Source organism: Spea bombifrons, chromosome 1, assembly GCF_027358695.1.
Source record: "Spea bombifrons isolate aSpeBom1 chromosome 1, aSpeBom1.2.pri, whole genome shotgun sequence".
Lineage (NCBI taxonomy): Eukaryota > Metazoa > Chordata > Amphibia > Anura > Pelobatidae > Spea > Spea bombifrons.
In genome coordinates, this window is record NC_071087.1 from 159137640 (window position 1) to 159164428 (window position 26789).

The 26789-nt window shown below is 40.5% G+C and overlaps 1 long non-coding RNA gene across 1 annotated transcript; it reads left to right on the forward strand.

The window, feature by feature from the left end:
• The first annotated feature begins 4610 nt into the window (after positions 1-4610).
• Positions 4611-9024, forward strand: LOC128475958 (uncharacterized). Its single transcript, XR_008347001.1, has 2 exons — positions 4611-4686; positions 8759-9024. It is a non-coding gene; the product is annotated as an uncharacterized LOC128475958 (long non-coding RNA).
• The last annotated feature ends 17765 nt before the right edge of the window (positions 9025-26789 follow it).

Here is a 26789-nt window from a genome sequence, read left to right on the forward strand (position 1 = left end):
AAAAAGAAAAAATGAGCCCGGTCCTTAAGGGGTTAAAAGGAGAAATACTACCACAACAAGAGGACACAACCATAAACTAGAGGGGCAAAGGTTTAATGGTAACATCAGAAAATATTACTTTACGGAAAGGGTAGTGGACGCATGGAATAGCCTTCCAGCAGAAGTGGTAGATGTTAATACGGTAAAGTCATTTAAGCAAGCATGGGATAAGCATAAGGCCAAGCTAGATATAGGATAAGGGCAAGTACTAAAGGAAAGTACTCAGAGGTTGGGCAGACTGGATGGGCCTGCTGGTTCTTATCTGCCGTCACTTTCTATGTTTCTATGTTTCTACTTTCATTCCTGTGTGCCAGACCCACCGACTCTTATTCATATAGCGCCATCATATTCCACAGCACTGTACAATGTGTGTTATTATTATTTATATATCGCCATCCTATTCTGCAGCACTGTGCAATGTGTTTTATCATTATTTATATAGCGCCATCATACTCTGCAGTGCTGTACAATGTGTGTTGTTATTATTGATTTATATAGCACCATCATATACCGCCACACTGTACAATGTGTTATTATTATTCTTGATTTTTATAGCGCCATCATATTCTGCAGCGCTGTACAATGTGTCTTATTATATAATGGAATTTAAGAACAACATTTTCATATTTCATGATCAGTTCTTTATGAGATTTAGGATTGTTTTTCTCCATATTGTCAGTTTTCTTCTTTTGTGATTAATTAGTCTGAATTAATAACAGTTTTAATAAACAAGGGATTTCAGCTGTTACCAAACCTAAGCAGTGTTTGTGCTTCTAGTGAAATACAGAAAATAATAAATGAAAACTAATAATACATTGAAATCTGCCCATGAAACTGAATTCATAGTCATTCATGGTCACTGTTGGCAAACCAGAATTGTGACATCATCGGTGTCTGTGACATCATAGGTCTCTGCAACATCATTGGTGTCTGTGACATCATCAGTCTCTGTGACATCATCGGTATGTGCCTATAAAGCTGCAAGCCGCTCCTCTTTCCCTTTAGTGCAGTTGGGCGCTCGACACTTCAAGGTGCTATTCCATAGCGAACTTAAAGTGTTGCTACCAACGATTTCAAACGGTTATGGAGAAGAAAAGCAAATCTAGCCCTGTGCAGGATTGCTGCCTTCTTTCTGGACTTCGGTGGAGTTTAAAGAGATGCTGCCCCAGAAAACTGAGAACATTCTGCAAAAGAGTAAGATCAGCTTTCACAAACGCTGTAAGGCGGACGAGGAGGAGAGATGAAAGCACGCAGCACTTGGCCAGTAGAGTCATACTCAAAAGAAAGAGAGAGAGTAGCAGTTCAGAGGAAGAAAGATACAGAGAAAGGAAGAGCAGGAGAGTAACTGCTGATGACAGAGATGATGGCATCAAAGATCTGGGGCAGCAGGGGGGACAAAAAGGACGTGAACACCTGAAGCAACGCATGCTGGTGAAGGGAAAGTTTCCCATCAAAAGACGCAGGAGTCAGGAGGAGAGTATTTTTCCTGCTAAAAGATTTAGGAGCCTTCTCCCCATGAGAGTCTCCGGCTTCACCTTCCATTCCATGCTGGGGCAAGGAGCCTTTGGAAAGGTTGTTTTGGCTTCTGTCCCTACCAGGGACTCCCCGGTAGCGGTTAAGGTCATCAAAAAGAAGGCCATGAAGACTGAATACATAATAAGAGAGAGGAGGATTCTGGAGGTGGCTCGGAACAGCCCATTCCTGTGCCATGGATACGCAGCCTTCCAAACACAGAGATGCGCAGTCCTTCTCATGGAGTACATGGCTGGAGGGAGCCTCGAGTCATATCTGCGGAGGTTGGGCTCCTTCACCGAGACCGCCTCTGCCTTTTATGCAGCAGAAATGGTGTGCGGCATCCAGTTCCTCCACTCTCGGGGAATAATACATCGCGACTTGAAGCCGAGTAACGTCTTGCTTGATGGAGAGGCCCATGTAAAGCTCTGCGATTTTGGGTGTGTTGCAGAAAATATTTTCGGGACCGCACAGACCACAGGAATTTGCGGCACATTTGCCTACATGGCCCCAGAAGTGCATCTCAAGCAAGCATATGGCGTTGCCGTGGACTGGTGGTCCTTCGGGGTGATGCTCTTCCGCATGCTGAACGGAGATTACCCTTTCATTGCCAGCGATTGCAGGAGGACACATTTCCTTCATATCGTGCATGGCAACCCCCGCTATACCAAAAAGCTGAGCAAGAAAGGTCTGGACATCTTAAAGCATCTCCTGAAGAAGGACCCTCAGCGTCGCCTCGGGGTGAAAGGAGACATCAGGCGGCATTCGTTCTTTCAAAGCATCAAGTGGGACGACATAGAGAGCCGACGTGCAACTCCCCCGTACCGGCTGGAAGTAAGATCAGATTTCCACCAGAAGAACCTCCGCAATATTCCGTCAATTCTGCGGACCCCGGAGGACATTTCCTCGTCATCCAGTAAAAAGGGCCTGTCTGGCTTTACCTTTGTAACCCCAGACTGGATGAATTGAAGGATGGACAGTGCCCCGGCCAAGTGACTCCCAAACTCTTGTTTCCAAAGACAATCCCAATAAATGAAGGAAACAAAACACACTTTTGGTTTTTGTATCTTCAATTCTATAGAACTCTGGATGGCTGTAAGTGGGTGTGACCTCACAATACAGTCTCTGCCTTTGTGACATCATACACCGTGACACCTTTCATATACTCTGAAACACGGAGTATAAGAAATAAAACTAAATTTCAAACATGTACTTTCGGCACCTCGCAATTAACACAATCCGGGCGATACTTCGGCCAGCTGACCGGCTCCGACACTCCAGAACGCCTCCAAAACACAAAATCTTAGAAATAACAATAAACATGGATAAAACATTACAAATAGAGATAACATTAAACATACACATAGCATTAACCCCTTAAGGACAAAGGGTTGTACTTAAACCCTTTAAAACCAATGCATTGTGAGCCTGTACACGTACGTGCTTTATCCTGAAGGGGCTAAATATGGATATAGCATTAAACATGGATATAGCATTACACATGGCTATAGCATTGAACATGGACACAAAAAATAATATGGACATAGCATTACACATGAATATAACATTAAACATGGACAAATCATTACACATGGACATAGCATTATACATTGAGATAGTATTACACATGGAGATAGCATTAAACATGTCCACTCCTTGGACTCTGCCAACCTACCTTAATTCCTGTGCGCCAGACTCACCGACTCTTTGGATTCAGTGACCCTACCGTGTACGGACTTTGGCTAGATCCTGACTTTGCTTTTTGGGACTTGTCTTGCATACCGGACACCGCTGTGTATATCTACTACAGCTGTCTCCTGACACACATGGACACGGCATTACACATGGACATACCATTAAACATGGACATAGCATTAAACATGGATATCCTATTACACATGGAGATAGCATTACACATGGATATGATATTAAACATACACATAGCATTAACCTCTTAAGGACAAAGGGTTGTACTTAAACCCTTTAAAACCAATGCATTGTGAGCCCATACATGTACGTGCTTTATCATGAAGGGGTTAAATATGGATACAGCATTAAACATGTATATATAGCATTACACACAGAGATAGCATTACACATGGACACAAAATAAAATATGGACAAATCATTACACATGGATATAGCATTAAACGCAGAGATAGCATTAGACATGTCACGTTACCAGAACTTCATATGACATTTCCATGTTTTTATTCTTATACATGTATTCTATATATTTAAGAGACCTCACGTTTTTGTCTAAAGATATATGTATGAGGTTTTCCATTATTATCCTCACACCATCACTCCCTCTACCCCTCCAAATCCTTCTCACACTGGCTAAAGTAACTGACGGCCGCCTTAAACTGCTGCGCACTGCACCTTATCAGTCTCCATCGCTGTCCGTAACCCCCTGTCACGGAGTATAATGTTAAGCGGTGTTTGTATGTTTTAGGCGGTGTGTAAGATGAATTTTAAAATGTGTTCTAATGTGCTTTACCTGAAAGATCCGTAATACAGGTGTTAGAGAGAGCTACAAATATGTTGGACTCCCTGCACATACATGTGTAGAAGATTAGGGCTGAGACTGTGTGCAGGAGTTTATTACAGAAATGTCAGTCAGTACTATGACATCATAAGACATGAGAGTTGCTGATCAGTCTGCAGGAAAGCAAAAAAAAAAACAATCTCCATGAGGCAGATAAATAGTTAAAACTTCATTAAAGATTGTAATGTGTGCTTGTGTGTTTATTACCGGGTTTTTGTTCTGAAAACTAGAGACATAACGGATATTGTTAAACTGTCACACTGTTTGCGGAGGTTCCGCGATCAGCGCATGTCTATGGTAAATCGTCTGCCTTACCGGCTCTAAGCATAAGCAAAGGGATACCACAGAGACACGCCTACATACTAAGATACCGCCCATAGCCTGATAAACTACGCCTACCTGTACGCATGAATATTTCACGGAACGCCCTGTCGGATCAGCTCTCTTAGCGTCAGTTTCGCAGACTCCGCCTCCCCGATGGAGGGAGTAACAGCGCAGGCGGAGTCACGTGGTCTCGGTGACAGCGATCTGGAGCGACGCGCAGTGATGGCAGCTGAGAGGATGTGACAGGAGGTTCCCCAACACTGGTGAGTGGAGGAAACGGGAGGAGACGGCACAGAAAGCATATGATGCAAGTGACCGGAGGGGACAGACAGAGAGACCGTTCAGGTGATAGGGCGAGCGCGGGCAGTGAGAGTGAAACAGGAAAGTTTCATCCGTTGCTATGGTGATAAGACTTCAACCTTTGCACCCAAATAATCTTTATATATAACCCACCGCGGGGTGTGTGATGGGAATCTTTAGATCCATCTCTTCCCAAATTCCATGCACCGGCTCTTTAGATCTACCTTTTATATAAAATGTTTGTGGAACTGTTAGAGGTTTGCGGGCCGGGGGTATTATTCAATGGCATCCATCAGTCCTGCCCAGTGCTTGGGGGTATTAGTCCGTCCCTTATGGGCCCGCGGAACCCCACGTTATTAAATGACTGATCGCTATATATTACTCGTTACACGTGACACACGTCGATAACATCTTTCTTTGCACAAAGAAACCAGAAGCCCAAATGTGAAATATATTTATTCAGTAAACAATATTTTATATATATATATATATATGTGTGTGGGTGTGGGTGTAAAATGTGTGTGGGTGTGTATATACTGTATTGGGTCGAATATATACCCTTAAAGTTTGGTGCTACTTTAAAGATAAAAATATTTTTAAAGAAAAAATACACATTAGTGGAATGGTAAAACAGTATTTTATCTAATGAACAGGAATACATGTAATTTACATTTTTTGGCATCTATTATACAGTTTGTCAGCATGTGTTATATATATAAACAGAAAGCCAATAGCCATTTTAAGTTCCCCCCCTTGATTCATAATGCGCCTTATGTATAGATATGCCCCTCTGCCCCCTGATATGCCAGTCTGTGTCCCAGAAATGCTCCATAACCCCTGCCACAATCCATGGCAGGGGTTAATCCATGCCACACTGCCCCCCCACATATGCTTTTTAACCCCTGATATGCCACTCTGCCCCTAATAACTTTTATAACCCCTAATATACTTTGTGCCCCCCCCCCCCCAACTTTGGGTGCTTTAGATGCATTATCTGTGCTAATCAGTCAATGAGAGGTTTGCAGAAAACCAATAATGATGTAGATTTGTGTTCTTGATCCTTCCCATTAAAGGCGACTCATGAGTTTTGGGAAGGCAGCTTTGCGAAAATATCGTATCTCGAGGATAATAAGGTTTGCATTTGTTTACCTGCCAGTCTGCGGACCCTCATTTCAAATCTAACCTGGATCTGAGTATTTAATGGACGGCGGGGGCGGGTAGAGACCCGAAGTCCACTCCAGATGAGGCTCAAAGCAGATTAGCTGGGAGAAGAGGCTTCAGCCCACAATGTGACAGACGGGAGATGGTTGTGTTTTAGTGACGGTGTAACTGAAGAAATTTTAATAAGTAAGTGCAGCATTAGAAATATTGTTCCTAGTGCTTCTCAATGCAAAGACAGTCGTCTCCTTTGTCTGCAGGAGCTACCAGCCGGGGTAACTGTGCTCGGCGTGAGGGCTGGTTACACCGCTAGATTACGGAGAAATGCCTGAATGGAGGTTCGGCAGAAGCAACATTGAAAATAAAAAGATTCACAGCAATGCACGGTAATGGAGCAGCAGTCGGGATCAAGGTGAAAAGTGGGAGAAACACGTTCTACCTCCTAAATAAAAAATATATATTAACGTATAAAAAATAAATAGCCTCCAGTGATGTCACCATGACATTATAAGAGTACCCCATCCAGTTCCAAGAGAAAGATCCCTGAGTTCTTTAAAGACCAAAAGGGTTCTCCATTCAAAAAAGTGGAAAAAGAAAAATACCGTATTTGCTCGATTTTAACATGATCCTGATTATAAAACCACCCCCCCAAATGTTAATATGAATTTAGGAAAAAAGAAAACATGAATCATGAAACCTATTTGTGTAAGAAATCCTAATTAACATTGCAAAAAAAATGACTGTTTTGTTTTTAGAAAGCCCCATCTGTATTGGTCATGAATTTGAAAAAACTTGCTATTTTCATGCTTAAACAAAATAGGATTGAAATTAATCATTCCATAATTTATATTTGCTTGGGCGAGAGGGTTCTGTTAGTGTTTTGACGGAAGTTGACGCTACGTCCTCACTTTATTTGAGCAGCAGAGACGTCTCCTCCTGCTATACGAGAGATCGGCAGCTCGGACTCTCCTCTGTCAGCAGACGCCAGCATCGCCTTGTGCTTAAAACAACTCTGATTCCTGCATCTTAATCTCTAAATTCAAAATTTTAAATGTTACAAGAACTATTGCAGCACATATACCACTCAGTTGTGTTGATCCCTGATTTTAAACACTTAAATCATTAAAGAATGTTTTTATGTGATGGCGTATTAGGTAAATATAAAATAGGCATGTGGCTCAGCTTTCATTAATGCTCCCCTTTTGATCGCCAATGTAAAGGAACTCCATATACAGTTCTACTCCTCAAAATAAACTAATAAATATTAATAACAATATTTAGTATCCACTAACACAGCGGGCAACAGCTTTGGTTTGGATCTAGAAGCCAGCAAAAAAAAATAGGAAACAAAAACAGCTCCCACCTTGCTTCAGATTCCAAGATCCTAGGGCAGGGGTGCTCAAACTGCGGCCCTCCAGCTGCTGCAGGACTACATCTCCCATAATGCTCCTTCAGCTAAGGGGCTGGCTGAGGAGTATGGGAGATGTAGTCCTGCAGCAGCTGGAGGGCCGCAGTTTGAGCACCCCTGTCCTAGGGTGTCAGCCTATGATTAAGCACCTGATGGCCTGAAACGTGTAAAACATTATTTATTTATAGCTTTTCATTTATTATTGGCTGTTTTTTATCCAAAAAATTTAGGGGCCAACTTTTCCTTCCCAATCATTTTTTATTTTCATTTATTACCCCATGATCTGCAGTTAAAGGATATTAATACAAGGTAAAACACACCTTTCTTCAGTGCTGCACCACTCTGTACAAAGAGTATTTTATTCCAAAAAGACTCAAGCTTGTAAGTTTAACCATTATTCTTACACTTACACACTCGTAACACCATGCAGTAACACACATTCTACACGCATGTAAAGCCATACACCATGCTAAAACCATACACCAATACACACACTATATGCTGATATAGACACTCGTGCTAATGCCATACTGTGACATACACACTATACATGCTTATGGTAAATTCTTAAACACATGCGCAAACTATGCAATAACACACACACACACTGGCTAACACTATCCATATATAAAAACACACGCTCTAACACTATGCACACATACACACAGGATATGGCAATATAGTATTATAATACAGTAGACATACTGACTCTGGCACTATACATTTACACACTGATACTACAGTATAGACACACACAGACTGACTCCAGCACTATACGTATACACACATACACACCAACGCTGACACTATATGGTTATATGATATAGGCACATATGATATTCCATCAACAAAACCATATAAAGCAGGGACGTTGGGCAGACTCTGAGCCGTCAGATTCTGTGTTGCTCTGCCGTACGCGTTCTGTGTTGTTAACCGTTTTTTCTGTTGTTTTGAGTTCGGGGGTCTGATTACCCTCCCCGTGAATCACCGCTAATAGCCTTTTTTTGACTAGGTTTACATTCGCTGCTGGTGCAGAATACATGCTCTGCCTGAGAGGGTGGTAGGTAAGTGAACGGTCTTTCAGCAGAGACGATAGAGCATAATGCAGCGAGGGAATGTTAGGCTGATTAAAATGTCATCAGTCTGGTAAGGGCAAGACCAAGCTGCTCCGATCACCAAGGGGAAGTATGGTGCAGGGGGGGCTTTTAGATTTAAAAGAAATACTTAAATATTATGTCTATAACTCGTATTTATCATTTTATATAAATACGCTTTCATCTGCATTTTCACACTTAGATGTTAATGCAAAAATGTATCTGCGGATCTCAAGTGTTTAGAACTTCATTTTCAATGCATTTTTTAAAATAAAGAGACGTGAAGGGCTAACTGTATATCTAGACGACCCATTTGTAAACTGACCCTAATTTCTTCATTTTCGAAAATTTTTCTATATTTTATTTCTTGTGCAGCTGGACAGTAATGGAATCTGGAAATGTTACCCAAGAACAAGAAGTTATTCCCAATAAAGAGACAGATTAACACAGTTTGTGAAGGTCCGGCTCTGCAGTTCGCTCTTCTTGTACCTCGACATGTATAAAGTGAAAGAATGGCCACTGACTTTAGAGACTTGGAAAATGATTTATTTACTGTAGATGGATGAAGAAATCTTTGTATATTTTAATATATCGCATTCCACATAAATAAAATAAATATATATATTTATTTAAATAAATAACTTTAAGGCTCTTTGGACCATATTATTTTTTATTTTTTATATTATATGATCTCTGTAGTTTCCATTGCTATGTTTCTGGAATTCATGTCAACTTAACCCCTTAATGACAAAGCCTGTACATGTACGGGCTCAAAATGCATTGTTTTCAATGCGTTTAGGGACCGCCCATTGTCCTTAAGGGGTTAAAAAGGAAGCATGTCTGCGCTTATCTAATTAATGAGTATATTAATTGTGGATTTATTCAATAAAATTGCTTAGTCCTTCCTTCCTACAGGAAAAGCTTGCTGGCATTGGCCCTTCATACCGGAGAGCAAGATCACAAAGTGAAAATCCTACTTTAACAAATAAACCCCATGATCTACCAAGCTAAAAACATGGGTAGCATTATACTACTTTAATGCTTTTATCAAAAGTAGATTAAGCAACATAATACAGTTTGCTGTTAGGCTAGATTTCCATTTGGTTTTTTTTTTGCTAAAAACGCCTATAAAAACGCCAATAGCGCCACCTGGCGTTTTTTTTGTGAAAAACGGCTGCAGCCAGATGTTAGCTGTAATTCAATAGGAAATCGCAAAATGCCATTTCCACTTGGCGTTTTTCTGTTTGGCGTTTTTTCAGTCCTCTTTGGCGTTTTTCTGCTTTTTTGGGCTCTGTGGCAGTTTTTCAAAATCGCAGCATGTTGACACTCTGGCGTTTTTTGCAAGAAATCTTGGCGTTTTTCCTCCAATAGAAGTCTATGGGAGAGAAAAAACGCCATGAAAAAGCCATGTGGGTTTATTGCCTTGGCGTTTTTTATGGCGTTTTTTCCACAGTTACAATGCAGAGGATGGACCCAGTATCTGTGTGTCCTACGAGAAATAGGCTGGAAACAAACAGTTTCACACAAAACAAAGTCCTGGACTGTTTCATATTGAATTTTACACCATTTGGAACAAACACGCCATTACAAACAAACATACGCGACTGGATCCTGCGTGCCAAAAGCAACAGCAAACAATTTGCACCATCATTTGGGGCCAATCTTCCCAGAGGAGCAGACATTCGGAATAAAGCATGCCTTACAAACCACAGAAAAGAGACAAAAGGGTCTACCAAGTAAATGACATCAGGAGAGGGCAGATACTTGCCATTTATCCTAATCCCTTTTAGCTGGGTGAAACTTCTAACTTGTAAAGGCTGGAAAAACTGCCTAAGGTCAAAAAAAGCAATTTCCACAGAAAGGCTAAAACGCCAGAAAAAACTGCAGAAAAAACGCCAAAACGCAGGTAAATGCAGTGGCAGTTTTCTTGGCGTTATTCCTGGCGTTTTTCATCAAGAAAAAAACGCAGGACAAAAACCCAAGTGGAAACCTAGCCTTAAGGCTGCCTCGCTGGCAAGGTGACAGCCTCTGTCTAAAGCAGGGAAGATAGGGAGCTGCCTGCTGAGCCCTGAGCTGGAGCCCTCACTTTAGTAAAACACCCCTTTTATTTACAGGTTAAAATCATTTGCGTATTGTAATTTTTAAAAATCTGCTCCCAGAGGTGAGTTTTTAGGCACCAGAATGTTGACTAATTTAAAAGAACATATATATATATATATATATATATATATATATTATAATAAAATGTAATTAAAACTTCTCAGCAGACATCTGCATGAATGTTCGGCTGTACAGAGGTCCACGCTGTCTTCTGGTTGTTGAGAAGGATATGAGGTAGTAATCTGGAGATGCATCTGAACTTCTCTGCCATAACAACATAACCTGTGCGAAAAATCCTAAACACGACATAGCTTTGCTGGATAGCAAGTGTCAGGAAGCAGCTGCCGACATATACTGGGTTGCCTGTTTTACAGAACTATATGTTTGTGTATCGTTTTTGGGTTTCTTTGTTGACATTTCCAGTTACAAACTCAGCATTATAAATGTAAAAAAATAAATAACCGTTTCTGAGCTGCAATTTACACCTTTTAATGTGTGCCATATATATATATATATATATATATATATATATATATGCCCGACGTGTGTGTTAGATTATGATGGTATATTGTCAATTTAATTTAGTAAGCATTTACATAAACCTTTTTTGTATTCTATAGTTTTTAATAAATGATTCATACTGTTTTACTAAATATATGAATATAGCATCAATCCGTGAGAAAAGCAATATAGTCTATATATTCCAGTATTATAAGGGGCAATCCCTACTATTTATGGTGATACTAATGCAGGGATAATAATAGTGATTTATTATTAAGTCTAAAAAAAGGTTGGCCAAAATACTGAAATTAGACCATGTCACCATGCCAAACATCTTCTCAGAGTCCAAACCTAACATCTGGGGTGGGCTGAATGGAATTTGTTCAGCATGCAACCACCGCTGTCAATAAGTTCAAAATATCATGCCAAAATTCCACTGATACCGGTTATATACTTAATTTGAGCTGTTTTGTTTTTTAAACCCACCAGATTTTAATGGATTAGGTGAATCCAAGGCTTATTTTTCCCTCAGAAATCTTCTGGGTAGGCACATGCAAATAAGGTTAACAATTATCACCTTTGCCTCTATATCCACTTTATACATGGAACCCTTGAAAGTGATTGCACAGCCTTTAGACAAAACTTGGGTAAGAGGTGCAATATATATAATGATGATATAATGATGATGTAAAGATACCTTCCTGGTGCTAATGATTTCATACAGATACACAATGTACCAAAATGATATCAGTCACACTTATACATCTTCCCTCTGCTGTAATAAACATCATAGGTGATTCTCTTTCAATTTACATACATGGTGCACCCATTCAGCGAGACCTCACACTACAGCCTTGCTTTTTCAAACACTTTTGACTAAACGATTGGCTCCCTCTATGGGTATCTGGGGATAAACCAAGCCTCACCTCACTGCAATATATATTTTCACTTTGCATCGTGAAAAAGGTTAACATTGGCTTATACAATAAATTGGATTTTTTATAACACCTGACATAAATGTGAACCTAAAATAAGTCATATTACATTTAAAGATGTTGTTCCGCTTACTCTGATGAATAGCACACATTATACTGTCTGTTAACGATTACTGAAATCGCTCGGAACGATATATAGGTTTCAGCCGACCAATAGAGTCGCTCGTACGGACCTTTAACTCCTGGAGCCGGGAGACCAGGTCTCCCCAGGCCAAGTTTCTGCGCCAGGAGCTAAAGGCCAAATACAATCGACTCTATTGGTCGCTGGCAGGACGCACCTCTGACATCAACCAATGAAGGGCAGCTTTTCAAAAGGGCAGTATTTCAAGAACTACTGATTTATATTTCCAAGCAGATCCATATAATGAGGTGTCGGCGGTAACTTGATGCATTTAGAAAGTGATAAGAGTGATAAGCGGCCACATTCTAAAACTCGTTATCGATAGAGAGAAAAAAAACATCTGATCTCCCAGATCTCCCTATATATCTATATAGATTAAACAAACAAAATAAAGAAAACCCAGGCGCAGAATTATCTAACGAAATTGCTAAAAACTGATAATCTAACATTTAATAATTACAATTAATACAATTATGGAATGGGTACAAGAAAGGGAATAAGGCCGATGACATATAAACATATTAATGACATATAAACTTAAAAAAGGATAACGCAAAAAGGTTCATCACTAAAATTATAATGATAAAATAACTATGACCACTGATAAAATTAGTCTAGCTTTTAGAAAATTTGAACAAACGTACAATCTCATGGCACACCATGGATACAACCTAAAGTAACTGATAAACAGCTCCAAGTTTTAAACGTCCCAATATTAGAAGCGGAATACTCTAGATGCATTGATAAGTTAAAACGTAATAAAACCCCAGGTCCCGGTGGATTTAAAGACCTATTCTATGAGTTGCTGAGAGATTGTATAAAGAGATTTAACGACCGTCTTTAATGAGATTGATAATACAGGTAAACTCCCCGAAGAACTCTTCATTGCACTGATCATGTATTTGCAATTGCATCATTGGGGGGTTACCGCTGCACCGTCACTCTCATGTAATGATTGTGCAGTAGGAGGAGGTCAGGGCTGCTCTCACGGGCGTAGGAACCGGGGGGGACGGGGGGGACGGATCCCCCCCAGGAAATCATGCGGGGGGGACCGATAATATAGAAATCCCCCCCAGGGTGAGCGCACTCGGGTGCAGCTGTGAGGGTGCTCACAGCTGCCCGATCGGCAGCTGCAGCCTGCAGGACTGGTTAGGGAAATCCGTGATCTCCCCAACCAGTCCTGCAGCTGCATTAAGGTCACACTCACCAGCTGTCTGTAACTGAGCGCCGGGGCAACGGGATATGACGTTTATATCCAGCCCCGGCGCTCAGCAGAAACAGCTGTGCGCAGCCGCACTGCACAGAATGCGAGCGGCAAACAGAAGGAAAGTTAGAACAGAAATCAGAAAGGAGGAAGCAGAAAGCAGGAAGCAGGAAGGAGGAAGAAGGAAGAGAAAGCAGAAAGGAGGAAGAAGGAAGAAAAGGTAAGATTTGTGGAGAACCAAGGTGGGTGGATGGTTGATTATTGGGGGGGTCTGATGTGGAGAACAAAGGTTGTGGGGGGGGTCTGATGTAGAAAACGAAGGTTGTGGGGGGGTCTGATGTAGAAAACGAAGGTTGTGGGGGGGTCTGATGTGGAAAACAAAGGTGGGTTAGGGGGGTCTGATGTGGAGAATGAAGGTGGGTGGGAGGGGGTCTGATGTGGAGAACAAAGGTTGTGGGGGGGTCTGATGTGGAGAACAAAGGTGGGTTGGGGGGTCTGATGTGGAGAATGAAGGTGGGAGGGGGTCTGATGTGGAGAACGAAGGTGGGGGGGTCTGATGGTAGATTTGTGTGTGTATATACATATGATAAGGCATGTGTATGGGCACTTGGGCAGGCATATGTGTATAGGGCAGCTGTGTATATGTGCGTGTATGTGCATACGTCTGTATGGGCAGTGTATATGTGTATGTCTGTATGGGCAGTGTATATGTGTACGTGTGTATGGGCAGTGTATATGTGTATGTGTGTATGGGCAGTGTATATGTGTACCTGTGTATGGGCATTGTATACGTGTACGTCTGTATGGGCAGTGTATATGTGTGTATATAAGGAGTGTATTTGTCTTATAGTGTATATGTCTGTGTAAGTATGTGCAAGGGCAGTGTATATTTATGGGGAGGCATGTGTGTGTGAGCAGATTATGTATGTTTGGGCAGGCGTGTATAAGGGTAGTGCATAAGTGTGAGTACTGGCAAGTGTGTATGTGCAGGCAATTGCAGCGTATACGTGTGTTTTTGTGGGCAGGCATGCGTAAGAGCAGTGCATATGTGGGTATGAGCAGGCATGTCGTACTTAAAGGGAAGATTATGATTCCCTGTAACACATGTTTAACCCATTGTGTGTGTGTACGTAAGTGTGTGCATGCGTGTGTATGTTATTCAAGTGTTATGTTATTCTAAAGTGTGTGGATATGTTCCTGTGTGTATGACGTGTTAGGAGTCTTAGATGGTTCCTTCAATACATCATAGTAGTCTCTGTGGCCGTGTCCAGTGGGGTCCATCTGTGGTTGTAAGATTTGTCTTTTTGTGAGTTTCTGTGGGAATTTTCTCCCATTTATCTAGTAGAACGTTTTATGAGCTGAAGGCGATAAACCAAGACATTTTGGACAACACTATGCTTCTAACTTTGTGGGAACAGTTTTGGGGATCATGACTGTGCCCCAGTGTGCAAAACAGCTACTTTGCACCATAACCACTACAGTGCGTTGGTTGTAGGGTCTTACTCTGCCTGCAGTTAATAAAATATTTCTATAAGAGTATTTAAGTGTTGTCTGCTCCCAGACCACAAATGCGGAAAGGGTTAATTGCATCATTGCATTTCTGTAGGATCTTTTGTTAAAATTTTGGCAATTGTGCATTACTTAAAGTATTATTACCGTTTGTTCTAAGTGAAATAACTGAAATATAGGCCAAACTTTTGGTTAATTTTCTTTGACCTGTTTGTTTAATAAAGAGCTTGTCTGTGAAAACTGAACATGATACTTTTTTTGTGCGGAAATTGTACACACACACCACACATACATTTATATAAAATTTGCCATGAACAATTCCCAGTTTACTGAACAAGAATATACCCTACCAGTAAAAATGCTATCCCCCCCAGATTTGTAGGGGTTCCTACGCCCATGGCTGCTCTCCACACTCTTATGGGGGTTTAAGAAATTCTGGATTTCATCCCTGAAGCTGCCTATGGGGTTAATGCTGCATAACTTACACATTATGTATAATACACTTCCCACTGACAGATAGGCTTTACACTCCAACGATCAGTAAAAAAATACTTAATGTGCAATAAAGGGGCAATACATACACATAATTGCCTTAAACGGCACTTACTCAGAAGTTGCAAACAGCCGATACAATTAACTAATTATTGCATTCAAGTGATTCATACTAATCAGTGATAATCACTAATGATTTGATTTCAAACAATATATATATATCAATTACAACAATATCATTCATCACAAATCTGTAACATCTATTACCACAATTAAGCCATAAGGAACAAAAACCACGAGAAATAAGATCTTACAGTTTGGTGTTAAATTGCTGTGGATTAATGTCAAATTGTTATCAACAAAAGCTGTTTTATCACTTAAGAAAAATAAGTAAAATCTAGGAAATTGAAAATAGTTTAAAGTGTAGAATATCTGATTGTTCATTATCTTATTTGCATATCAAAATACATGAGATTAAATAAATTAGTAATCATTTAAAGCAGACATGATGCATTACTGTGTATATTGTATACAGTTCAAATCATAAACTTATAAATAGATAAATAGTCACCCGGACTTTACTAGAAACAAATGAAACAATTAAGATAAAGCTTAATGTCCAATGTATAAGCTACTATTGCTGATATACAGTATAATTTAAAAGGAAAACACTTATTTATGTAGGAGACAATTGCAATTACTCACTTTATTTGCTTCTTAATAAATCTTTTCATTTGCTACATTTATGTTAGTGTTGCAAAATGTAAGTAAATGTAACACTTTATTCATAAAGTTCGAGATTTCAGTTACCATGAGATTACATGACTTAATCCATATAGAAATACATGGCTATATTGGTGACAAACGTATCACAATAAAATTCATTATTCTATTGGATTAATCCATTACTATATGCATATTACTGAATGAAGATAAAATAAATAATGATATAATGATAGGATTTCACGTGAAAACAACAAAATACAACTATTAATTGTACTCAATCACTGAAATATAAACATAATGAATATAGCATTGAATGTTTCATAAAAATAAATAATCAACTTGGATAATGGAAAAAGCATCATTATATACCGATTCCTATTCTTTATTTTAATTGCACAGTATTTATACAGGATATCCTTGTATGTAGGGGGTTATAGTTTCTCTTAGATAATGATAACAAAAGAAATTAATTGTAAACTTGAAAAGGATATAGAAATACTATGTATTGCAGGTTATAGATCACTGATTTTGCACAGAAGCCCAACGAGGATACCTTATGGACGTAGGGTTCTATAGTTTTTTCAAATCAAGATAAGAGACAGCTCTACAAGATTTAAATTTATAAGATCCACATTTACAATGCAATACATTCTAAACCCCTAACTTTTTAACAAATCTAACAGTTTCGTATGGTTAGAGGCAAAACGTAAGAAAAGTGAACTAAAAAGCCTGCTATATTAAACACACAACTATTTTTTTGGGAGAAAGAATTATCTATCTTCATCCAAAAATGTGTCTGGTATAGATCTTTAGTATTAGTAGATAAGAACATTGTTTAAGACCGATGGAAACAAACTATAACATATTAAATTGTTGGTACCTAGTCCCAAGCCAGTTATTCATAAAGTATCGAGGAGTTTCCAAAACCTGCTGGAGATGTGGAACACAAGAGGCATACTTTCTACATATCTGGTGACAAGTTGGCCCTTAACATTTTATTTTTGTAAAACATGTTCATAAAAAATGCCCTTATTACCGTATATTGCATCAACTGAAAATTGAGTCCAGAATTAGCCTTGTTACACTTTAACCTGCTTTTTATTCTCTCACATGTTAGTGGCAACTAAGTTATGAGGTTTCGCAAGAAACAGGAAATCAAGTGAACTTTAGAATTGGAATATGGTTAAAAATGCAGAATATCTGCCAAAGGGGCATAAAAATTTATAAATTGAATCCTCCCATAAGACTAGTTGCACCATTTGAAACAACAAATTTAACCCCTTATACTGGTTAATAATAATATAAGCGACTTACTATAAAGATGCTCTAATACTGAAGATATACAACCCTTCTTTCATCACAGTGACAACTAATGTGTTTTTATATTATTTTCATATATACTTACAGCGTGTTGATTACATTTACCATGACTTCTAACTCATTTTCATGTTAATGCATTCTGTATTTATATATATTAATAATTCCCTTTAATTTTCAATTGTGTCATTGAAAATACAGCATTGAATGGGTTAAAGCTGCACAATCGCACTCTTGACGATCTTGTGCAGTAGGAGGAGGTAAGGGATGGTCCCCATACTTGTGTTGCATTTATCTATTACTATATGTTAATTATGAAAGAATATGGAAATATAGAATATGACTACTATTGTAATCAATAATTAATATAAACTAACACAGTGTTCAAGGATTGTTATAAATAATCATTACTATATACACTGTGATTAATAAATACATCATCATTTACCAGCTACGTACTGATTAATAAGGTATGTAAAATACATTTTAATGGCATAATTAAATTGCGCATAATTAATTAAAACAATATCATAATTTATCATGTATCACAATTTGTAAAAAGAAACAGTTTAGGTCATATTCTGTGTTCATCCTCTGGGGCTTCTGTGAATACATTCAATAAATTCAAGAAAAATATTTTAAGTTACCTGAATTACAAGCCTGAAAGTGTTAACTTACTGGAATCATTACTGGAATCATTAGTGATATCATTTAGGTGTTCTCGTTTGCGTGACTTTATTGTCTATATGCACGGCCTATATCGAAGAACACTTGAAGGTCAATATAATTCCAATGCGTAAAAAAACACATTAGTTGTCACTGTGATGAAAGTAGGGTTGTATATCTTAAGTATTAGGCTAGGTTTCCACTTGGGTTTTTGTCCGGCGTTTTTTTCTTGATGAAAAACGCCAGGAAAACTGCCAAGAAAACTGCCACTGCATTTACCTGCGTTTTGGCGTTTTTTCTGCAGTTTTTTCTGGCGTTTTAGCCTTTCTGTGGAAATTGCTTTTTTTGACCTTAGGCAGTTTTTCCAGCCTTTACAAGTTAGAAGTTTCACCCAGCTAAAAGGGATTAGGATAAATGGCAAGTATCTGCCCTCTCCTGATGTCATTTACTTGGTAGACCCTTTTGTCTCTTTTCTGTGGTTTGTAAGGCATGCTTTATTCCGAATGTCTGCTCCTCTGGGAAGATTGGCCCCAAATGATGGTGCAAATTGTTTGCTGTTGCTTTTGGCACGCAGGATCCGGTCGCGTATGTTTGTTTGTAATGGCATGTTTGTTCCAAATGGTGTAAAATTCAATATGAACCAGTCCAGGACTTTGTTTTGTGTGAAACTGGTTGTTTTCAGCCTATGTCTCGTAGGACACACAGATACTGGGTCCATCCTCTGCATTGTAACTGTGGAAAAAACGCCATAAAAAACGCCAAGGCAATAAACCCACATGGCTTTTTCATGGCGTTTTTTCTCTCCCATAGACTTCTATTGGAGAAAAAAAGCCAAGATTTCTTGCAAAAAACGCCAGAGTGTCAACATGCTGCGATTTTGAAAAACTGCCACAGAGCCCAAAAAAGCAGAAAAACGCCAAAGAGGACTGAAAAAACGCCAAACAGAAAAACGCCAAGTGGAAATGGCATTTTGCGATTTCCTATTGAATTACAGCTAACATCTGGCTGCATGCGTTTTTCACAAAAAAATGGTGGCGCTATTGGCGTTTTTATAGGCGTTTTTAGCAAAAAAAACCCCAATGGAAACCAAGCCTAAGGGGTTTAATTTGTTGTTTCAAAAGGTGCAAATAGTGTGATGGGAGGATTCAATTTATTAATTTAATTAATTTTCTCTTTGTGGGCTGAAATATTAAATGCTTAAGAGAGAAACATCACAATCTGGGCAACATTCTAGAAAGCTAGTACCAAAACATAATACGACAGTTGTTTTACTGAGAGGGTGGTTGATACATGGCACATCCTTCCAGATGAAGTAGTAGAGGCTTAACCAAGGATTGATTAAATTAAATAATAAGTTATACAGGCACCTGGGAACTAGCTTGACACTCAAATACAACACTTGTGAATTAAGTCACCTGTACTCAAGGAGGGGTATGTTTCATTAATGTTCATGAGCTCAGCTGTTCTGAGAAAAGTTAAAAGGTGCGCTAATTCACTTATACAATAAAACTTTTTATATATGTGTAAAATAATGGACTTTCAGCCAAATGGTTTCTGACTATGGTTGGCTTGCTGTGTGATTTTTAACCCAGGAGTGCAGGGGCTTCGATATTCCCTTTCTTTGTAAAAAGTCATGTTTGCCTCTTACTCTTGAGAGGCAGTACGGGAAGAGAAAAATTACTACTTTTTATGCCCTTTCTATAGCAGATTATACAAACAGGACCTTTGAGATCATCATGGTGTCTATCGCAGGAAGTATTATGCTGGTATCTGGCGTTATCTTATTGCTGGCAATCATGAAAAGGTACATCATGTAGCACTGATAAAGATTCTGCAGAATACCCAGACAGATAAGGGCGATTCTAAAGATGGGGGTCCAGCTGATCCCCATGATTTTCTTATTTCTCATCATATGAGGTCATGTACTGGCACCTTCTGTTTTTTTAACTTGTAATTATTTGTATGCCTTCAAGGGTTATTTATGCTTAAATGTAGCTATATCTTTAGTTTTGCTCTGGTCTTATAAATATTTAGGAGGGACAAATAACCTCATCATCCCTGTACTGAGTGTAATCTTGGAGTACCACGACATCACTTCACGTAATAACGCCTCCAGAGGTCACACAGGTTGGCCGATGGGGTACTAGGGAGGGTTTGTGCTTGCTGAGACCTCCAATACATAGGAAAGCCTAGATCTACTTTTTAGTTCACAGTCTTATTTAGTGAGTGCTGATGTGTGTGTGTGATAAGACTGTCAAGCGAACATTGAGATTCTTCATAATGTGCTTTTACTCAGCCCAACAGTTGCAAGGGCGATAGTGGGGTAATACGTCAAAGCCGATACTTTATTGGGCAATATACAAAACAATGTAAAGTTACAAAGGTTTTCAGAAAGGTATGGGTCTCTTCTTCAGAAGTAACTCTTTATGTGAATATCACTTGTTTAAATGTTTCTTTGTCCTTCGTACAGGCTTTGTGACTCCTCTTACAAAGAGAACCCAGAAGAAACAGGAGTCTCAAGTGTCAATGTGAATTGGAACACACATGAGAACTTCTCCACAACTGACTTTAAAGGCCCTGTGCATATAACTTACGTTACAGAGTAGGAGAAACCACACTCTGAGATTCCCATCAGTAGGGTGAAGCTATCCAGAGTTGTTTTTCTCCATATTTCTTTGATAACCTGTATGAACCTTCACGATGACATTGATTCAGAAGAAACTCTTTGAAGATGTCTAAGAATCATTCCTAGAATCCTGATTTGGTTGGCCAAAAACCACTTGGTACGGCCACGTTCCCATGAAACCACCAAGCCGCTGAAGGACACTGGGATGGTGGAACTCTCAAATTATCTGGTACATAGTTACCACTTACCACGTCTTAAACCATTTCGAAAACATAGCAGACATAATGAATTTTATCATTAATTAGAGAGAAAAAAACAATTGAAAAAGGGGGGGAATGTGCATTGATATTCAATAAATGAATAAAAAAGAGTTAAATGAAGAGGAATACATTTCTCATAATGGGATTCAGATTGAATTAATGTATTTTTAATTATGTATGTGTCATGGTTTATGCATTATAAGTACTATTTCTTTAATTACTCCTTACCTTATGTGCTCACTCCCTATTTGAACCTCATTAGGGAGTGGTTCTGGGCACTTCAACTGTGTTAACAAATGTACTGCAGGAGTGCTTTATCCCTACAGGTGATCCAAGGAAGGGCCCCACCGATCAGACCGGAGCTGTATTCACCAAGGAGTCGTCTGCTTAAACATCTCCTATACCTGAACGAAATTCTCTGCGTTTACTCCTCTGTTTCTCACCTGGATTGCTTTAAGGATTCCCGTTTACATACCTCTGGGCTTTATCCCAGTTTATTCTCCATTTCTGCTGCACCTTACTGTAGGATTCCACTTTATCAGACCGCTTCACGTTTTCTCAAGTGTATCTGATTACCTAATGATTTCGATCCTTGTAACGGCGTTCACCTCCTCAGCTTAAAGATACTTTTTGCTACTTACCAACTCCATTGGATCTCCAGCCGACTGCTGCGTTCAGCCTTATAGCTGCTCTCCAACCCACTTGCTATATTTCACTACAGCCCTTCTGAGAGACAGCTACCAGGACTCCCCTTCCCACTATCCTCAGGAATAATTTTTCTACATTTGGGCTCCCAACGCGGACTTTTCTCCTTTGTTATAAGCCCTATAAGCTGTATATGTAACAGAGGCTATTGCTTAATCTTCTTGCTGATCAAGTATATTTAAATTGCATTACTGTTTCATTAAACATCATTGAACACTCACTGCTCCGTGATTGTTGTTACCAGTGTGTATAACTAAAAGGATATTACAGTATACTTTGAAGAAGCCAGGCTTTGTTTTAAAGATACAATGTCAACATTTTGTCAGCTCCATCGTACAGTTGTGCCTATGTTAAGTATCTATCGTGTATTTAAAATATTTGAAATAAAATTAAAGGTGTAGCAAAGTCCTGGTATTGTTCTTACAGAGCTCTATAAGCAAAATGGACACTTAACTGCATAAGTTGTATAATTTATATTGATAGGTGTGTGTTTGGACATCAGAAGTCTCTCCTGTAGAAGAAATGTTGAAGAAAAGACCTCTGAGGTCCAGAAAGCTTATGTGCATATAGCATGGAACAGGGTAAAAAATATAAAGATCAGTGGGTGCTGGGTTATGTAGCAAGAAGGAAAAAATAGGAAACTAGAAATATATGTACCGATGTATGTAATTCCGATACCAGCCTGGAGTTGTTTAACTTTTTTATATATGACACCCCAGCCTAAAAAGCTTCCTTCCACCAATTGGTGTACCCAAAACAAAAGTGCTTTGTGAAGCCATTCTGGCTGTTAGGTACCCAGCCAGACATGTAGAGTATGTTCTCTCCTCCATACACAATGAAAGTGCATGTGGGGTATTTCCATAATCTAAAAAACATTTACTGGATTTCTCTGCCATCACACATAACCTGTGCAAAACAATCTAAACAACACAGAGACATAGGTGAAAAAAGTTCAGGAAATTATTTCTATAGCTAATTTTGGCAGTGATTGGTGGCCAAATGGCTGCCTGGCATGTGTGTCCTGAAGCCACTAGTGACATGTCCTAGATTGGGTGGTATTTTTGGCTTCTTTGTTTAAAATTTCCAGTTACAAACCCAACATACTAAATGAAAAAAAACAACAGTTCCAAAAAGGCAATATACACCTTATAAGCACTGTTAAAATGCTCTAAATGCATATAAAGTCTGGACACCTGAATTGTTGTTGGGGGTATGTTCTGTCAATTAAACTGATTTAGTGACGGATTAGATAAATATATGAAAAATATGGCGTTTTATAATTTTTATAACATTTTTATAACATTACTCATGCTAAACTATGATGTGTGTGGAGAGGTAAACTACTTCTCTACATGAGAAAAAAGACGCACTGATGCAACTTTGTAACCTTTTAAATTCATACATTGTCCTTATTGTACACCGGTGCATTGGTGTTTTTTAATAAAGCATGAAATGCCTGGCTAAGAGCCCTAAGGTAGCCAGCGCTGCAGAGTACACACTGGTTGGGCCCCATCCACTGGTCTGGATAAACTCCATTAATTTTTGTTATTACATATGGTTACAGCCAGTGGCGGAACTACCGGGGTCGCGACTGCGACCGGGCCCTGCAGTTCTGCCAGTCAGGGGGACCCAAGGGGTGCCGAGCGGTCGTTTTCAGCAACCGCTCGGCATCCTTCTGTCTCCTCTGCCGCCGCCTCCCTCAGCGCTGCCCAGGCTGCTGTGTTTGGAGCGTGAGGCGTCTTTCTTGGGTGCCGCCGCTTCAGGCTGAGCTCAGCAGTGATGCCGCGCGCACCGCGGAAGAGCAGCGAGACTGAGGTCCTGCACCCCCACCACAGGACTACAGGTAAGTGACCTACAAAGGGGGGTAGAGAGAGGGTAGATAGTGAGAAGAGCGGGGTAGGGGGAGGGTAGATAGTGAGAAGGGGGTAGGGAGAGGGTAGATGGTGTGAGAGGGGGGTTGATTGGGTTGGGGTGGGGGCCCCTTAATAGATTCTCGCACCGGGGCCCTGAGGCTTCTAGTTACGCACCTGGTTACAGCTACTTTGAATCAATAGTATCAAAAACCACAACAGACAAAAATGGTAATTTAATTTATTAATTACTAATGACAACATTAATTAATAGTCCAATTAATTAAGCCACAAAGAGCTGATCATGGTGACAGCTACCTCTGGACTCACGAAGAGTCACCTTTCAGCACACAGGAGAGGAAAAACCCCATTAGGGGAAACCTCTGGGGAACCATGGCATGAAAGATTGTCCTTCCCTCTGGACACTAAAAGGTTAACTGCGTATTTATACCTGTAGAGAAGAAATGGCAAAAAGTAACTGACAAATAGTCATAATCAGCCTCTGTGGATGATTATGCCTCTACCGCAAGCATTCTCTTAATAAGCCTGCCCTAACACCACCAGTTCAATATAAATTGACATAGCATTAAACATGGAGACATAATTAAAGATGGACATAGCATTACACATGGAGATAGCATTAAACAAGACCATAGCATTACACATGGACATAGCATTACACATGGACATAGAATTACACATTGACATAGCATTACACATGGAGGTAGCATTAAATATTGCGATAGCAATGAACATGGATATAGAAATACACATTGATATAGCACTACATATGGAGAAAGCACTACACAAGGTCATAGCATATACATTAAACATAGCATTAAACATGGACAAAGCATTACACATGGACATAGCATTACACATGGACATAGCATTACACATAAAGATAGCTATACACATGGAGATAGCAGTAAACATGGACATCCCATTAAACATTGACGTCACATTACACATGAAGATAGCATGACACATGGACATAGCATGACACATGGACATAGCATGACAAATGGATATAGCACTACATGTGGACATAGCAGTATACAAGGCCCTAGCATTACACATGGACATAACATTAAACATGCACATAGGATTTCACATAAGCCCTACCTTACCTTGATTCCTGTGCGTCGACTATTTGGACTCTGCTCACCTACCTTGATTCCTGTGCGCTGAATCCTTGTACTCTGCTCACTTGCCTTGATTCCTGTGCGCTGACTCCTTGGACTTTGCTCACTTACCTTGATTCCTGTGCGTCGACTCCTTAGACTCTGCTGACGTACCTTAATTCCTGTACGTCGACTCCTTAGACTCTGCTCACCTAGCTTGATTCCTGTGCGTCGACTCCTTGGACTCTGCTCACCTACCTTGATTCCTGTGCGTCGACTCCTTGGACTCTGCTCACCTACCTTGATTCCTGTGCGCTGACTCCTTGGACTCTGCTCACTTACCTTGATTCCTGTGCGTCGACTCCTTGGACTCTGCTCACCTACCTTGATTCCTGTGCGCTGACTCCTTGGACTCTGCTCACTTACCTTGATTCCTGTGCGCTGACTCCTTAGACTCTGCTCACTTACCTTGATTCCTGTGCGTCGACTCCTTAGACTCTGCTCACCTACCTTGATTCCTGTGCGCTGACTCTTTGGACTCTGCTCACTTACCTTGATTCCTGTGAGTCGACTCTTAGACTCTGTTCACTTACCTTAATTCCTGTGCGTCGACTCTTAGACTCTGCTCACTTACCTTGATTCCTGTGCGTCGACTCCTTGGACTCTGCTCACCTGCCTTGATTGCTGTGCGCTGACTCCATGGACTCTGCTCACTTACCTTGATTCCTGTGCGTCGACTCCTTAGACTCTGCTCACTTACCTTCATTCCTGTGCGTCGACTGCTTGGGGTCTGTGCACCAGACCTGCCGACTCCTTGGACTCTGCTCACCTACCGTGATTCATGTGCGCTGAATCCTTGGACTCCGCTCACTTACCTTGATTCCTGTGCGCTGAATCCTTAGACTCTGCTCACTTACCTTCATTCCTGTGCGTCGACTCCTTGGACTCTGCTCACCTACCGTGATTCATGTGCGCTGAATCCTTGGACTCGGCTCACTTACCTTGATTCCTGTGCGCTGAATCCTTGGACTCTGGTCACTTACCTTGATTCCTGTGTGTCGACTCCTTGTACTCTGCTCACTTACCTTGATTCCTGTGCGTCGACTCCTTGGACTCTGCTCACCTACCTTGATTCCTGTGCGCTGAATCCTTGTACTCTGCTCACTTACCTTGATTCCTGTGCGCTGAATCCTTGGACTCTGCTCACTTACCTTGATTCCTGTGCGTCAACTCCTTGGACTCTGCTCACCTACCATGATTCCTGTGCGCTGACTCCTTGGACTCTACTCACTTACCTTGATTCCTGTGCGTCGACTCCTTGGACTCTCCTCACCTACCTTGATTCCTATGCGCCAGACCCACCGACTATTTGGACTCTGCTCACCTACCTTGATTCCTGTGCGCTGAATCCTTGTACTCTGCTCACTTGCCTTGATTCCTGTGCGCTGACTCCTTGGACTTTGCTCACTTACCTTGATTCTTGTGCTTCGACTCCTTAGACTCTGCTGACGTTCCTTAATTCCTGTACGTCGACTCCTTAGACTCTGCTCACCTACCTTGATACCTGTGCGTCGACTCCTTGGACTCTGCTCACCTACCTTGATTCATGTGCGTCGACTCCTTGGACTCTGCTCACTTACCTTGATTCCTGTGCGCTGACTCCTTGGACTCTGCTCACTTACCTTGATTCCTGTGCGTCGACTGCTTGGGGTCTGTGCACCAGACCCGCTGACTCCTTGGACTCTGCTCACCTACCTTGATTTCTGTGCGCTGACTCCTTGGTCTCTGCTCACTTACCTTGATTCCTGTGCGTCGACTGCTTGGGGTCTGTGCACAAGACCCACCGACTCCTTGGACTCTGCTCATCTACCTTGATTCATGTGCGCTGAATCCTTGGACTCTGCTCACTTACCTTGATTCCTGTGTGTCGACTCCTTAGACTCTGCTCACTTGCCTTGATTCCTGAGCGTCGACTCCTTGGAATCTGCTCACTTACCTTGATTCCTGTGCGTCGACTCCTTGGACTCTGCTCACCTACCTTGATTCCTGTGCGCTGAATCCTTGTACTCTGCTCACTTACCTTGATTCCTGTGTGCTGAATCCTTGGACTCTGCTCACTTACCTTGATTCCTGTGCGTCGACTCCTTGGACTCTGCTCACTTACCTTGATTCCTGTGCGTCGACTGCTTGGGGTCTGTGAACCAGACCCG